This window comes from Herpailurus yagouaroundi, unplaced genomic scaffold, assembly GCF_014898765.1.
Source record: "Herpailurus yagouaroundi ecotype Mexico unplaced genomic scaffold, PumYag 165, whole genome shotgun sequence".
NCBI classification, from domain to species: Eukaryota; Metazoa; Chordata; class Mammalia; order Carnivora; family Felidae; genus Herpailurus; species Herpailurus yagouaroundi.
Window position 1 is genome coordinate 24,855,427 of NW_024412406.1, and position 15,617 is coordinate 24,871,043.

Here is a 15,617-nt window from a genome sequence, read left to right on the forward strand (position 1 = left end):
GGGATTCAGATGTTTTAATATGTTCCAAGTTTTTATACTAGTAGCCATCTGCTTAAGCAGCAGACAAATTGAAAGCCCAGGAATATACACACATCAAATATTCACGGAGATCAAATTCATGGAGAAATACATTCTTCAGGGAGAGACATTTCTACTTCAAGATGTGTTACAACACACAAATCTACCGGATTTTGCTGTTAGGATCGTGTCTGTTAAGGCTACATCACACGCTATTTACTGTGTTTTAGATGTGACCTACATACGCTGATGGTTGTGGCTGATCTGCTCAAAATATTGTCTATCCTCCTTCTGCGGGAAGCCACTAGGAGCAAGGGGGCATTTACACTTAAATGTGATTTTTATTCATGAGCTCCTCAGTCTTATTCTCTTGCTTCCGATCTTTTTGTGTGTGACAGGTTCAGAGGTGTAGTCTTGATAAGCGTGCAAAAGTTTGGACGTTTGTGTCAACCTCCTGCATCTGCACGAATCTGGCCAGAGTCTCCTGAGGGCTGCTTTCTGGCAAGTTCGCCGGGCTTTCTTTCATACTGGCAGTCCTGGGCAAATTGTCTACCTCAGGCATTTCGTCACTTCTGCTCTGCGCCCAGGCAACAAGGGGCAGATGCACGGACTGCGTGAACATCGACATCTTGAGGGAGAAAGAAAGGGCTGCATTTTGGGCATTGGCCTTCGGTGACATCAAGGGATGGAGACCTGGCGTGGCTGTTTCAGAGTCGAGACACTGAGTTGTTATCACATTTGAGGGACACTCTGCCTCTGCGCTGGGAATTTTGGTATTAGTGATTTTAATCCTTTGGATAAAAAGTCTTGTTCAGCTCATATGCATCACTTTATGTTAATCTAACTTAGTTTTGGTATTCACGCATCTATTTATGTTAATTCCATGCTCGATGCCAGACGCTGGCGGAGGCCCTGGGGAATCCACTCATGGATAAGCCTGCATAAATAACGACTCGAGGAGGTGCTCTTCTAGAAGGACTTCTTTCCGGCCCCCCCCCCCCCCCGCCCCGTCCACCGTGTCAGTACCTTTTCTGTGCCCCCCATGGCACCAGATACATTCTTCCACAAATATCTCTTGAACCTTTTGTGAGTCAGGTATTGCTGAACCATGATGGCAAACCCTCAGTGATACGCAACATTAAACATTTTATTTCTTATTCGTTCATCTTCTGGTTGGGCAGGTGTTGCCTGATGGAGGCTGGCTTTGCCATTTGGTTCTCAACCATGAAATAGTCCTGAGCCTGTGCTATTCCATATCTTCCTCAGACCAGTAGATACCTAAGGATCTTCTAAGGGTAATCGCAGAAGCACCAGAGGGCGAGTGGGAAGGTGATGCTCTTGTGTTAAAAGCTGGCATGCTGACCCATTCTATTAGCCAAGCAAGTCACTTGGTCACATTCACCATCAGTGGTGTGGGATCTACACATCTTTCTTGGAGTCTGGTTGGGGAGGGAAGGAATGAACGTCTGCTGAACAGTCATCACCTCTATCCCAAGAACCTACTATGTACCAACCATTTAAAAGTGGCTAAAGAGGCAATGCCTTCCAGAAGGGTAAGGTTTCTCACTAAACAGGCAACTACAATGTGATCAGTTAAAAGCAACACAGGTACGGGTTAAGAATTTGAACCCTGAGGTCAGGCAGTCTGTGAATTTTGCTTTTTCCACTTATGAAATCTATGGCCTTGCACAAGATTTTGTATTCTCTCTGAGCCCCAATTTCCACATCTATACATCGAAAGTGACAATAAGGTACCCATCCCAGAGGCTTCTTGTGGGGATTAAGTAGAGAATGCATGTAAAGTTTTAAATCTAGAGGCTGGCACAGTGTAAATGCTCAATAAATGGGCACTATCATCATCAATCCCAGGCATCCCGAATAAGCAAGAAAAGCATCCTTGCCTTGGAGGTGCGGGGGAGGAAACCTAAAGAAAGCTTTAGTCTGGCATCTATCCGATTGGGCTACAAGAGTCTGTTGGACCATCCGCTTTGCCAACCGAACGGTGCGCCCCTCAGGGACAGTCTCTAGGCCTCCTTCCCCAGCGGCCAACAACCCCAACTGCACGTTGATAAACCACTGAAACCCACCCCCCTCCCCACTGTGCTCGCCATAGCACTGCTGTTAAAACTAGCTGCAGTGAAGAAGGTTTGGGGTTTTGGTTTGTTGTTTTCACTTCCGATCTGTCACAGACCAGTGTTTCTCACCTCTGCTCTGTTGGGGGAAATGGATCCCTCGAGCATACGCTGGAGCGTCATGGCCGTGTCAAATTGCCGGAGACGTTTGTCAACGATGATTCACTATTTCTGTACCGATCTCTCTTTGAAGTAGCAGCAATCCTTGTGGAGGCCCGCACCAGTTCCCAGACCCCACCTTCGAAGAATGTTGCTGTACAGTTTGTGAGTTTCCTCATTATACAGTCTGATGGGAAATCCTTGCCAAAGAAGGTATGTGGATAAGCAGGCACACCCTTTCTGCTATCCTTCCAGGTACTTAGAGCCGAGGGGCAAAACCATCATTTATCTTGTCAGTGGTTCTCGCTCGGATGCTTCATCCCTCCTTGTTCTCCATAGCCCGGTTTTCCCAAGGAAAACAGCAGAAGCCGCGCTGCAGAGGCAGGTACGGGAGTGTAGCGTTGGGTCAGCTCCAAAGCACCCAGTTTGGGGGTTTCTGTAAATGGCTACAAGAGTTCAAATTCCTTAGCCCTGAAACTACCCTTCCAGTATCGTTGCCCTCTCCTGAAACGCACATGCCCTGAAGGCAACTGAACTGAATGAGACCAGTGGTTCTTTGTACAGGACTGACTTCTCACCCCTTGTGTTTGCTTGTACAGCTCCTTCCTTCCATCTCTACGTGTAGACTCTCCTCGTCGTTATCCCCCTTAGTCTACATTAAACCTGCCTTGGTATCCCAGAGCCTAATGCCTTGCACAAAATAATGCTCACTAAATATCCCTGGAATGAGAACATTTAAGCAAAGACTGCTTCCTCTTCACGGTGGGAGCGGCAGTGTCTTTCTGTTGTTCAGATGAGCCAATCAAGACTTAGGTTTCTAACCTCTAGAGGGGTTTTACAGAATGGAGATTTGTAAGAGATGTGGTTTTGGAAGTAATGGATCAACCACATGATTGACTGATTGGATGAATGAAGGAATGAATGGTTTTGACCTGTGGTTGGGAGTCCTCTAAGTTTTGCTTCCTTTTCTATGGCACCTAGAAGGGTTTTCCTGATGGCGTATGATTTTTCCTTTTGGTTCCTTCTCAAATCTAAGATAGTGTAGTCATTGTGTCAAAACATCTGACTCTGAAGGAAATTGCTTCTCTTAAAAGACTCACAGCAAGTTTCCAAGTCACATGACAAATGAATGGCTGCCAGGTCTATGCATCAAACGTCTAGACAGAACTGTCTACTTCCTGGAATCATAGATGATACAGGAACCATCTTTTGTTGTTTAAATATGTTTATTTCTTTGAGAGAGAGAGAGAGACAGAGACAGAGAGAGAGAGGGGGACAGAGGATCCAAAGCAGGCTCTGTGCTGACAGCAGAGAGCCCAATGTGGGGCTGGAACTCGTGAACTATGAGATCATGACCTGAGCTGAAGTTAGATGCTTAACTGACTGGACCACCCAGGTGCCCCATTTTTTTTTTCAAGAACCATCTTTTACAGAAAAGGAAGCAGGGGTGCAGAGGACCCCTCATCTGCGTTCCCATGGGGGGTGGCCAGGGTGGGGCTGGAACTGGCCTGCAGACACCCTCTCCATGCCCTGGAGTCACTTAGTCATCTTTTTTGTGGGTTTGAGGGGCCGGGAGAGGCAGCAGGACATGGAGGGAAGATGCAAGTCAGAGCCAGAAGTCCTGCTTAGAGGTCGGGCTCTCACACTTTCTAGGACTGACTGTTGGCCAACTCATCGAGTTCCACCGCAGGTGCTTCCTTGTTTGTATTATGGGTACGGGCCCTTCCTAGAATCACAGGGTTTGTGTGTCACTGGGGTTGTCATGAGAACAAGGAAAAGTCTTTCTGTTCCTTCCATATTCCAATCCTACTCCACATGTTGGTTTGTCCCGATTGGTGACACTAACTTGGATCCATTGGTTAAGGTGGTATCCGCTATCTTAATCCATCCGTGGTAAGGGGTAAGGTTACTATTTTTCCTTTCTAATTAACTCGTAATTTGGGGGGAGGCTCTTTGAGGCTATGTAAGTATCCCTTTTCCTCATCAGACGTGTATGTATAAGTTTTGTTGCCTGAGTCAATTGTTGCTCTGTTGGTGGTAACCTGGTGAAATCTTAACTCAAATGATGTCTTCCACATTTATTAGTTGCCTAAATTGAGCTCTGATAATATGAACAATGAATAACACAAAGGAGTATACGTAGTTTGCTTGTTGGTTTGTTTTTGTTTGTTGGTTTCTTTTTACTCCCTCGGTAAATATTCGTGTCCTGGTTACTGTGGTTAAGCACTGGGGGGACATCAGTCACGACATCACTCTCCCTCTCTCTGTGGTTCTCACTGTCTAATGCCAAACATATGACCATCAGCACAAGAGCAAATAGCTAAAAGTAGACAAAATCTGCAAAAAGTGCTATGGGATCATAGGACCAGGGTGTCAGGGAATGCTGTTTAATCTCCGTAAGTGGCATTTACTGAGAAACAAAGAAGGAGGTGGCCTTTGATGGTGAGGGCATTAGGGGCTGAACAGCACATTCCAGGCAAGGGTTCTCATGGGCAGAGGTCGGGACAGACAGCTTGTAGGGATGCCCCTTCGTACCTTTCAGCACCTCTGTTGGCACTCACACAGAACTGAGTTCCCCTCCCCAGGAGGGAACCCCCAGTGGTCGGCTTTTCTGGAGGCCTCGCTTGCCCTCCAGCCTCTCATCCCAGATAGGCCCAGTCAGAGAGATGTCCTCGTGTCTTGAAGGGAGAAAAAAAAGAAAGATCTCCCTAAAAGTATTGGGTCAGACCTCAACAGCCCACGGAAAACAGCCTCCAGAAACTCTGGCCCCGAGATAATGTTCTAGACTGAGGATGTACGGTCAAAAGCTTACCTGGGTGGCCTGAGTCTCGGCTTTCGTCAGCCATGCAGAGGGGAATCCTGCACTTTTCTCTCAAGGATGCTGCTAGAACTAAGTGTGACTACGTTTGAAGAGCCCCCTGCTCAGTGCCCCCGCATAACTAACAAGATGCATGTATTAATGGCTGCTTCTCATGATCATTTTATTTCTTTCTCAGAGACAGGGCATATTTTGGGGATTGTTATTATATGGCAGAACATACCAACAATTAATACAATATAGGATGCCACTAACATGCACACTACAGCAGCACCTAACATTTTACTTCAATGTAATATTCATTAAGATATCTTTTCTATATAATTTTACATCATATAGAAAGAGAACAAACACAGTTTTTGAACGCTGCTTTGTTTCCAAAAGAGAATTTTAAGATCCAAGCTTGCACTTAGGTTCATACTATGATTTTGTTGTTGTTGTTTATTTATTTATTTTTGAGAGAGAGAGAGAGAGAGAGAGAGAGAGAGAGAGAGCGTGAGTCGGGGAGGGGCAGAGAGAGGGAGACACAGAATTGAAGCAGGCTCCACACTGTCGGTACAGAGTTCGACACGGGGCTCGAACTCACAAACTGTGAGATCATGACCTGAGCTGAAGTCGGATGTTCAACCGACTGAGCCACCCATGTGCCCCCAGACAATGATTTTTAAGGACTGACAGATATAAAAATTAAAGAGGACCTTTGCCCCTCATTGCTAATTATTAGAGCTGGGCTTTTCATACAAGCCTGAAAATTGGTCCTTGTAATCCCTTCCATACCTGGGACTGAGTGAGGTTGAGCAGGGTCACTAGGCCGTGTGGGGGTCGGGCGCAAGACAAAGCACACATATTGGCTGTGTACTAGTAACGCTCTCTTAGACAATAAATGGATGTGATCGCGAGAGACGCTTGACCCCATTCGAATAGTACATTACATGTTCCCGAACTAAGGTGACTGGGTATTTCCAAAGTGATTGCAGTTGTATGGTATTACGATAAGGACATATGCTTTTCAATAAACTGGCTGGAACTCATACATTTAAACGAGGCTTATCCTGCAGAGCAGTTATTGTGGGAGAGGATACCCACATTCTCACAGAGGCGTCATTTCTTAAAATATCCTGGAGCTCGGTTTCTGGAAGGGCTCTGTGATAACATTTAGTTTTTAAACTACATCAGAATGATCAATGCATCGTCTACTCTATAATTGTATCGTATCCTAAAATAAAAATAAAATTCGATCGCGCATATTATTTTCCTTTCATTGTTCTCCCAAATGGATCCAATTTCTAAATATCAGGATGATCCATCCAAAGCTTAATGTATCCCGCTTGAGGTTTGTGGGCCCAGGTTCAAGTCTGCATTCCAAGGAGGGCACTCCCTGTCCCGGGACAAGGGCTAAGGAAAGAAGAATCATGGTTGTGCGTCTTGAGAGGACAGACCCAGCATGTAAGATCATTGCACCTGGCATTGATTAAAACTCAAAACCTGGTGAGTCTCCGAGCCAATGCAAGCCTGACTCACTCAAAAGCCAACCTCTGTACAGAACTACTCCTGAACTTCTCCAACTGCATTACGAGATGTGCCTGAGATAGCGCAGCTAAGCAGGGCTAGGTCTTCAACTGCAAGTAGCCTCATTTATCCCAGAGTGCTTTGCAAATATGACTTTTTCATGGGAGCCCGGAAGGTTTGGAAGTACTCCATTGTGTCGCACCATTTTCTGTATTCGCTCGCTCGCCCATTATTTTCATCGCTTTTCATGAGGCAAGCACAGTGCTAGATCTTGGGATTATCATAGTAATAACCCTGTCTGTGTGTTTCAAATGCAATGGAGGGACTGACAAAAATTCATGACATGTTTACCTATATGTACAGTGAGAATTATGGCAAAATGATCCCTTTTTTCTTTTTATCCGATCTTTTTTTTTCTGATTTCTTTTTTGTTTTCATCCGATCAGTTTTTCCAGGTTTTCTATAATTACTATGTATTGCTTGCATAATAGGAATAAGCAAGTTTATGTTTTAAAGTGCCCATATCATTTCAGAGGGCAGTTCAACCCATGGTGGAGGGAGTCCTTGACTTGGGTAGTCGAGTGGTGCTCTTTGGCCCCGCCCATTCTTTCTTTCTTTTTTTTTTTTAAATTTTTTTTTTTTTTAAGAGAGAAAGAAAGCATGAGAAGGTGGGGAGAGAGAGAGAGAGAGAGAGAGAGAGAGAGAGAGAAAGAATCTCAAGCAGGCTTCACAGTCAGGTCAGAGTCTGATACAGGGCTTGATCCCATGAACCTGGGATCATGACCTGAGCTGAAATCAAGAGTTGGATGCTCAACGGACAGAGCCACCCAGGCACCCCTGGCCCAGACTATTCTTAGCAGTCCAGGTATCGGCTCCTTCTGGTTGTGCCTCAACACTCTCATGACTTTGTGTGGTCGAGGTCTCTGAGGAGAGCATGAGTCCTAGAAACTGGCCCCAACTCAAGGCAACTATTCACCATCTTTAAACTAACCAACCGTCTCAAAGGCACCATACCCAGGGCATTAGTGGGGACTCTGGTGTTGAAAGTGACAGAAAGCCCAAATCAAACCTAATACAGAAATGTAGGGGGTGGGGTTTGGTTCACAGAACTGGAAGTCAGATGGGCGTGACCGAACAGTAGCCCCGTCTCTGCTGGGCCTCACTCTTGGCGGTGACCCCAGCAGCTCCAGGGTCACCACTACCGTTTATTCTGGTAGAATCTCTTCCCCCTTCTCACTGAGGACCTCTGATTGGGCCCTATGGCCTGAGAATCGGGACACTCTATTACCGGCCCTGCCCGGGTCACTGCCCGGGTCACAGCTGATGCACAAGGGTATGTGGTGGCGGGGTGGGGGGGGGAGAGGGGGAGCCGGGGGGGGTGCGGGGGGGTGGTACTGCACAGTCACACCAACAGTGCCCACAGGCACAGCCTCCGAGGACTGTAGCACACTGAGGACGATCTGAGATCGATGGAACTTGTTTGCAGTAGCCTGTTTAGAATTCTCTGGTAGTAAATGACACCGAAACAGAGAGAAGGACAGCAGTGTGCAGACCCGTTTGGTGTACCTCCCTTTTGCTGGTGATGTGGCCAGAGCTCGGGGGGGGGGGCAGGGGCCAGGCAGCCTGATGGTCTCTCCGGGCAGGCTGCACTGTTCTGTGGATCCGCTTGGGGCTGTCACCCCGGAGCCACCGGGCCTCCTGGGCGACCTCGCCGCTTGACAAAATATTTAGGCACTCATCTTGAAAGAGGATAGTTGTGTGAGGTTAACAGACCCTGAGCGCTCACAAATCAAACCACCACCCACAAAATCTAGGCTGGGAGCATCACTTGGACTGGTTAGACTTGTTGTTCTGGAGTGTCCTTGGCTTGCCTCCCTCCCTCATTTCTGCCCTGTGTTTCTTGAGCGGATGTTGCCGTTCACTTCTTCAGCCGTCTTATCCTTAGAACAGACTTTGCCCTTTGTTCTGGAGAGAGCACCCGTGTCCCATCGTCAGCTCTGCATTCTCGGGGATGCAATCTCCTTTTGCAAATTGACAAACTGCAGTCGTTTGAAAGAAATGCCACCTCACACAGAGGTCAGTGCTGGTGGAGTTTTAATGAGCTGTGCTGAGCGCCGAGCGCTCGTTGGAGAGACAGGATGATTCCTTGTTTTTGCTGGTCTATGACTGATTGGGAGGGAGGGAACAGTGCCAGTGAGGGTGTGTTCGCAGCGTCACAAGCCACCGTGTGGTGTGCATTCCTGCCTTGTGTGTTACCTGCAGGGACATCCATTTTATCTGCAAGGTCTCAGAGTGGAAATGAGATCAGTGCACTTAAAATACCGGCTCAGATAGAATAAGAATCGGCAAACAAGGGACGCCTGGGTGGCTCAGTCGGTGAAGCGACCGACTCTCGGTTTCGGCTCACGCCATGATCTCACGGTTCGTGAGTTCGAGCCCCACATGGGACTTCATGCTGACAGTGTAGGGCCTGCTTGGGATTCTCTCTCCCCCACCTCTGTCCCTCCCCCGCTTGCTCTCTCTGTCTCTCTCTCAAAATAAATAAACTTAAAAAAAAAAAGGCTCAGCCAACAAAACCTATATTGTAGAATCTTGTGCCCTCTATTCACATTCAAATCCCGAAAGTAAAGAGGACAACTTCTTTAATAAAAGTATGAACACACACACACACACACACACACACACACACACACACCTCTGTAGAAAGCTTTCACACAAAATCCTTTCAGTTCAACACTTCTAAGTCTTCCAAAGTTGTCACTTTCCAGTAGCATCTAGAACATCATTTACTCCCGTTTGACGGTCTTGCAGCTTCTAGGCCTTTCCAGGCTGGCAGTGGGAGCTGTACCTCTACATCAGCTCAGACAAGCTCTGAAAATATGCTCGTTTTCACTCGGTCGCCATTCTCGGCCTGTTTTCCAGCAGACCGCCTCTTTCGATTTCAAGTTCAGTGCCATAATACAATTCTGCACAACCAAACCCTGACTTACCGCGAGTAGACACAACTACCTACCTCCTAGGTGCAGCGTTTCTAGCCCATGGAAAAGCCATAATAAGTAATAAGTTCCACAGAAAGCTTTATTTCAGTCAGTCAAGTTCACACTGGGACACGGCACTTAGGGAGAGCTTCTCTCCCTCTCCTTGGCTTCCCTCCCTCCCATGCCAGGTTCACCAAAGTTCCTATTCCTGTGACAGTGCAGCACCGTGAAAAACCCAATTGGTCTAAGGGATATTGGACCTCAGGCGTTCACAATGAAAGGAATAGCAGTGTTCAGCTCAGAGCAGGGACTGTCTACCTGGGGTTTTAATTAACGGCACACGTCTATCTACAGTCTCTACATCCCATTTGAATCAAAATGATTATTAGCACTACAGTTAATTTTATAGAGAAACGAAACCCAGAAACTCTTCCAAAGTCAAGTCAAGTGGGAGTTCATTCTGGGCCGCGTGTATGCAAAGTGGGTTTTCCCAGATGAAGCCGCAGTGTGAACATTTAGAGGGGTGGGTTTTCCATCGCTTTCTCGGTGGGAAAAGTTAAATAGACTGACGTGAGATTTAAACAACATTTTGAAACGACAATTAAAACAACAGTGGGAGAACGTGCCACAGGGCCACGTGTGATTTATTGCCAAACGTTCTCTGCAATAAATAATTGTCACACACACACGCGGGAGGGAGGTGGGAAGACCAGCTGTGTGGTGCGACGGGGCGGGAAGGCTTAGAAAGGGGGAAGTTTGGTTTGGGGTTCACAGGATTTGGGTTAGAAATTGGGGGGGGGGATGGGGTAAGGATGCCCCACGAGTTGTGTCCTCTCCCCTCCTAACCTGTTGGATTCCCCTTTGTGTCCCACAAAACCCTGGGCAAGCTGGTCCGCAGTGGGAATTGTTACGTAAATGGATGAAAGAAAGTTTTCCCATGGCTAATTGTTTTCTAAAGTTCAGGCCCCCTTCTTGGTGACAATGCATTCAGAAATTCATGAAATGAAAGAGAACAGGGGGGGAGGAGGAGGGGAGACCCCAGGCCCCACTGGATGCCGAGTACACGGATTTAACCCTCACAAAAGGATGACCCCTTCCTCCTGAGGAGGAAGAAGCACCAAACAGTGTCTCCGTTTTGCAGATGAGGAAACTGAGGCCGAGCAAGCTTGCGTGAGCTGCTGAAGGTTCACAGCGGGAAGAGAAGGTATGGAGAGCGGAGCCCTCAGAAACCAAAGCGGAGTGGGGAGTGGGGGGGGGGTCTGGCACTTTTCTGGGGATGGGAGAGTGTGAGATGCCACCACTGGCTGGGGCACGGACACGGAAGTTTCCAGGTCGCAGAAATGCTTCTGCCTCCGGTTGGCTGCAGTCTAGGCTATTGACTTTTCTGTCTCCGGGAGCCTCCACCCTGCGAGGGTTTGCTGGTCTGCACTGGGCTGTTGGTTTCCGTGGTCTTTGTCCTGAAAATGAGGCCTGAGCTCAAGTTGTGTGACCAGCTTATGTAGGTATGATATATATATACATATATATATATACACACTTGCGCATGTATATTTTTATTTATACATTTGTAGTATATGTATGTCTATTTATGTATGTATATATGTATGTATATTATATATGTATAATTGTATATGTATGTCTGTTATATACGTATACATAATGTACTTCCATATAGTTATACATGTGTATATATATATATTTATATACACGTCTTTTACTTTATTATAAAGATATGAAAAAAGGTGTTTATTTGAAATCATGTATTACTTGGTATTATTTACTTTTCTGTTACAGAAATGATTTTAATTAAACAAAATAAAAATAAGACTAGCGTGGGGCACCTGGGTGGCCCAAGTGGGTTAAGTGTCCAACTTTGGCTCGGGTTATGATCTCACGGTTCGTGGGCTCCAGCCCTGCATCGGGCTCTGTGCTGACAGGGTGGAGCCTGCTTGGGATTCTCCCTCTCTCTCTCTCTCTCTCTCTCTCTCTCTCTCTGTCTCCCTCTGCCCCTCCTCCACTCGCACTGTCTCCGTCTCTCTCAAAATGAAGAAATAAAGCCTTAAAAAAAGTAAGACTAGCGAACAGTGGCACTTGGTGGTGATTAAAGTAGGACTAAGCAGTCGGTTGAGTGTCTGACTTCAGCTCAGGTCGTGATCTCACAGTTGGTGAGTTCGAGCCCCATGTCGGGCTCTGGGCTGACAGCTCGGAGCCTGGAGCCTGCTTCGGATTCTGCGTCTCCCTCTCTCTCTGCCCCTCCCCCACTTGTGCTCTGTCTCTGTCTACCAAAAATAAATAAAACGCAAAATAAAATAAAGTAGGACTAAGCAAACAAACGCTCTGTGTCGGGAGAACATAAACTTTTCCCAGTGTGCCTTCTGTCATCTGACGCCACGGGTCACCGTAGCCCTCTTCTTCTCTTTCCTGGACGTCTGACTGTTGTGGGCTGGGTTCGGAGGTACTGGGGACACAGCTGGTGACAAGGGCAGGCCATGAGGCCACGCACCCGCCTGGCCGCCAGCTGGTTTCTGTGATCTTCAGGGAACCGAGCTCCCCCAAAGCGGTTCCTGACTCAGTGCAATAGTCTACACTACACCTGTCTCTCAGGATGGAAGCGTCCCCACGGGGATTCCAGAGAACAAGCTTAGGTTTACTGGCGTGTCCCAACCTGCAGCGTCCCCTCAAGGGCATCTGACTGATACAACGTCTTCCTTTCTTAGGGACTCACCACTAAGTAGCTAACCCCTTTGTTTCTCCTCAGCCCCGTGGGTCCCGCAGTGTATTTGCTGTGTCTGTAGCCGGGATTGCTTTTCTCTGATATGTCCGAGGTCCCTCTCTCACCTCCCTCAGTTTTTCCTCAAATGACACCCCAAGTAAGGCCACTGCCATCACTGCGGCCCTGTTGTATTCCTTTGTCCCAAGCTTGTGTGATTGTCTCAGCGTCTGTACATCTGTCTATTTAGTCTGTCTCACAAGGAGATCAGAGCCCTGAGAGGGGGCGCATTCTGCCTGCGGGGCTCACCGTGGTGTCCCCAGGCTCAGAGCGGCGCCTGGGACAGGGCGGCCACTGGCAGAAGGGAAAGCTCTCTGCTCAGCCTTTCTGGCCTCTCCCCTGAGATTAGGACTCCTAATCTGAGATCTTGGGTTTTTTTTCTTACCTTGTATTCATTCAGTGAACATGAAGCACCTTCACGCAATACGCGCACCACAGTCAAGGAGGCACTGGCGACACAGCAGTGGGGCAAGGGTCCCCGTCTTCAGGGAGGTTACCTCCGCACGGGCGCATGTGAGAACAGAGGAAAATGGAACGGAACTGTGTTACCACCTTAGCTGTGGCTCCCTCTTCTCACTAGGCAAGATGTTTGTTCTCTAATCTTTTCTTTTCCCCCAAACCTGAATGCATTCAGGACGTTCAATCACCAGGCAAAGCGGGCTCAGAGTACGTATATGTTAGAGAAGATGCTTTACATTTTCTTTTCACTTTGAAATCGGCCTTCCTATCTGCTGGGCTACATGTCACATCAAATTACCCTGCAAAGAACCCCCTCCGCCAAATCGCCAGGATTTTAATCTAAAAAAAATAACGGAAGTGTGGGGCGCCTGGGTGGCTCAGTTGGTTGGGCGGCTGACTTCGGCTCAGGTCATGATCTCACGGTTCTTGAGTTCGAGCCCCGCATCGGGCTCTGGGCTGATGGCTCGGAGCCTGGAGCCTGCCTTGGATTCTGTGTCTTCCCTCTCTCTGCCCCTCCCCTGCTCACGCTCTGTGTCTCTCTGTCTCTCAATAATAAATAAACGTTAAAAAAAAAAAAATAACAGTAGTGTAATGTGACCCCCAGTACATTTGTCTGGAGTACATTCTTCAAGAAGTCTGACATGTGCATGCACATGAACACGTAATCATTTTAAGTGCAGAAAGCACAAAAATCCACTTCAGCCATTAAACTGGATTTAAAAGGCATCAGGTGGTGAATTAAAGGCTGGAAACCAAACCTTGGGAACCCGAAATGCTGTCCAAATCTCAACTCGCAGATTTCTTACACCAAAGAATTCTCAGCAGATGGAAACAAAATCCATAAACTCCGAGCAAGGAGTCTTTAGGGAAGGGGGTGGTTCTTAAATCCCAGGCTCACACACCGAGCTGCTCCGAGAAATCCGCAACATGGACAAAACATACCAAGCCTTTGTTCAGACCGAATGGAGTAATTTTCTCGCCGCCGCAGACATCCGCCCCACGTTCCCGGACCACGTGCACCTGTCAGTTCACTGGGAGAAAAGAAGAAAAGCCTTTAGTGAACTAGCCACACGCCCATGAGGTTACCGAATAAATGTGTCAACCACGTTTCCTTCCAGAATAAAATGCCTCATCGTTCCGGTCCTTAACATGGTCGAGAACCCCGTGGGGGAAATGAGGTGCCGGAAACATTTGGAGTTTGGAGCTCGGCAGCCGAGAGCTCAGGGCGCACACAAGACACTCACCTGGCTGCCGTTCTCCGTCTCTTACAAAAAGGCACAGATTAAGCACGCCTAGAACTCCTAGAAAGCTTCCAAACTTACCTACACTCAGAAAGGCCAAGCAGGCTACCCCAGGCATCTTGGGAGGCAGAGCCCTGAGAGCCCTCCCTCCTGGTTTCCCTTCTCCCAGTCGATCTTCCGTATGTTCTCAATTACCAGCCACCACAGTTTCATCCAGTTGAGAGAGAAATTGCATTCATGCATGGTTGGCCTTTTCCTTTTTTTTTTTTTTTTTTTTTAATTCCCCAGTGAGCAGAATTTCCCAGAGAACAGGATGGTGAGCCCCTGGTTGAGAGGTCAGCGTGCACAAACTGAAAGGCTCAAATGGGAGGCGATTCTGAGCCAGTTTTGCCGTGGACACAGACTGCCAGGGAGGCTTTCAACGGTGTATACCCAGGAGCGCTATCCTGAGTATGTATTTTCATTCAAAAGGTAAGCTTTTGTATTCAGGTAAGGAAATGGGGTGTGTTACTCCTTGGCCTTTGAGACAAATGGAGGAAGGAAGTCAAGATAAAGATTCTGCATTCTTAGATGGTCACTATCCCCCGCCCATCCCAAGCAGAGCTCCCCGCTGCTTTGGGCTACGGTTTGGAGGGAATAGGAGACTTTTGCTTTCATTTATTTATTTTCTGAGAGAGGGAAGGAGGGGAGGCGTGAGCAGGAGAGAGGGGCAGAGGGAGAGAGAGAGAATTTTAAGCAGGCTCCATGCTCATTGTGGAGCTGGCCAGCGGACTCGATCTCACCCATGACCCTGAGATCACGACCTGAGCCGAAATCAAGAGTCCGTTGGCTCAACCCACTGGGCCATTCAGGCATCCTGATTCCCCCCCCCCTTTTTTTTTAATGTTTATTTATTTTTGAGAGAGAGAGAGGGAGAGAGAAAGAGACAGAAGGAGAGAGAGACCTGGGAAGGGGCAGAGAGAGAGAGAAAGGGAGACATAGAATCTGAACCAGACTCCGAACTGTCAGCACAGAGCCTGCATGGGGCTCGAACTCACAAATTGCGAGATCGAGACCTGAGCCAAAGTCAGATGCTTCATCCACTGAGCCACCTAGGCGCCCCTCCACTTCTTTTGAATGAGTGAGAAATTCTTGCTTATAAAATCCTTTTGTGCAGGGAAGTCCCTCTTGTGGACTCCTACAACCTTAAATGTGCTGGGTTTTTTTTTAATTTTTTTTTTTTTTTTTGCTTTTGTGTTTTCATTTTCCAAAAACAAATACTAGGGCGAGAAACTCTTTTGTTTAATTTTTTTTTATTTTTTTATTTTTTATTTTTTATTTTTTTTTCAACGTTTATTTTTTATTTTTTTAAACATTTTTATTTATTTTTGAGACAAAGAGAGACAGAGCATGAACGGGGGAGGGTCACAGAGAGAGGGAGACACAGAATCTGAAACAGGCTCCGGGCTCCGAGCTGTTAGCACAGAGCCCGACACGGGGCTCGAACTCACGGACTGTGAGGTCATGACCTGAGCCGAAGTCGGACACTCAACCGACCAAGCCACCCAGGCGCCCCTAGGGTGACAAACTCTTAGATGCCAACCCCAGTTCTCG

General features: G+C 47.5%; 2 long non-coding RNA genes across 2 annotated transcripts; one reads left to right on the forward strand and one right to left on the reverse strand.

Annotated features, from left to right (window-relative positions):
- The first annotated feature begins 2,543 nt into the window (after positions 1 to 2,543).
- Positions 2,544 to 13,191, forward strand: LOC121038239 (uncharacterized). The gene is made up of 3 exons (XR_005794258.1): positions 2,544 to 2,634; positions 10,696 to 10,758; positions 12,725 to 13,191. It is a non-coding gene; the product is annotated as an uncharacterized LOC121038239 (long non-coding RNA).
- Positions 11,788 to 14,211, reverse strand: LOC121038238 (uncharacterized). Its single transcript, XR_005794257.1, has 4 exons — positions 14,106 to 14,211; positions 13,726 to 13,814; positions 12,710 to 12,821; positions 11,788 to 11,833 (listed from the first exon to the last, which is right to left on the reverse strand). It is a non-coding gene; the product is annotated as an uncharacterized LOC121038238 (long non-coding RNA).
- Positions 14,212 to 15,617: the final 1,406 nt, after the last annotated feature.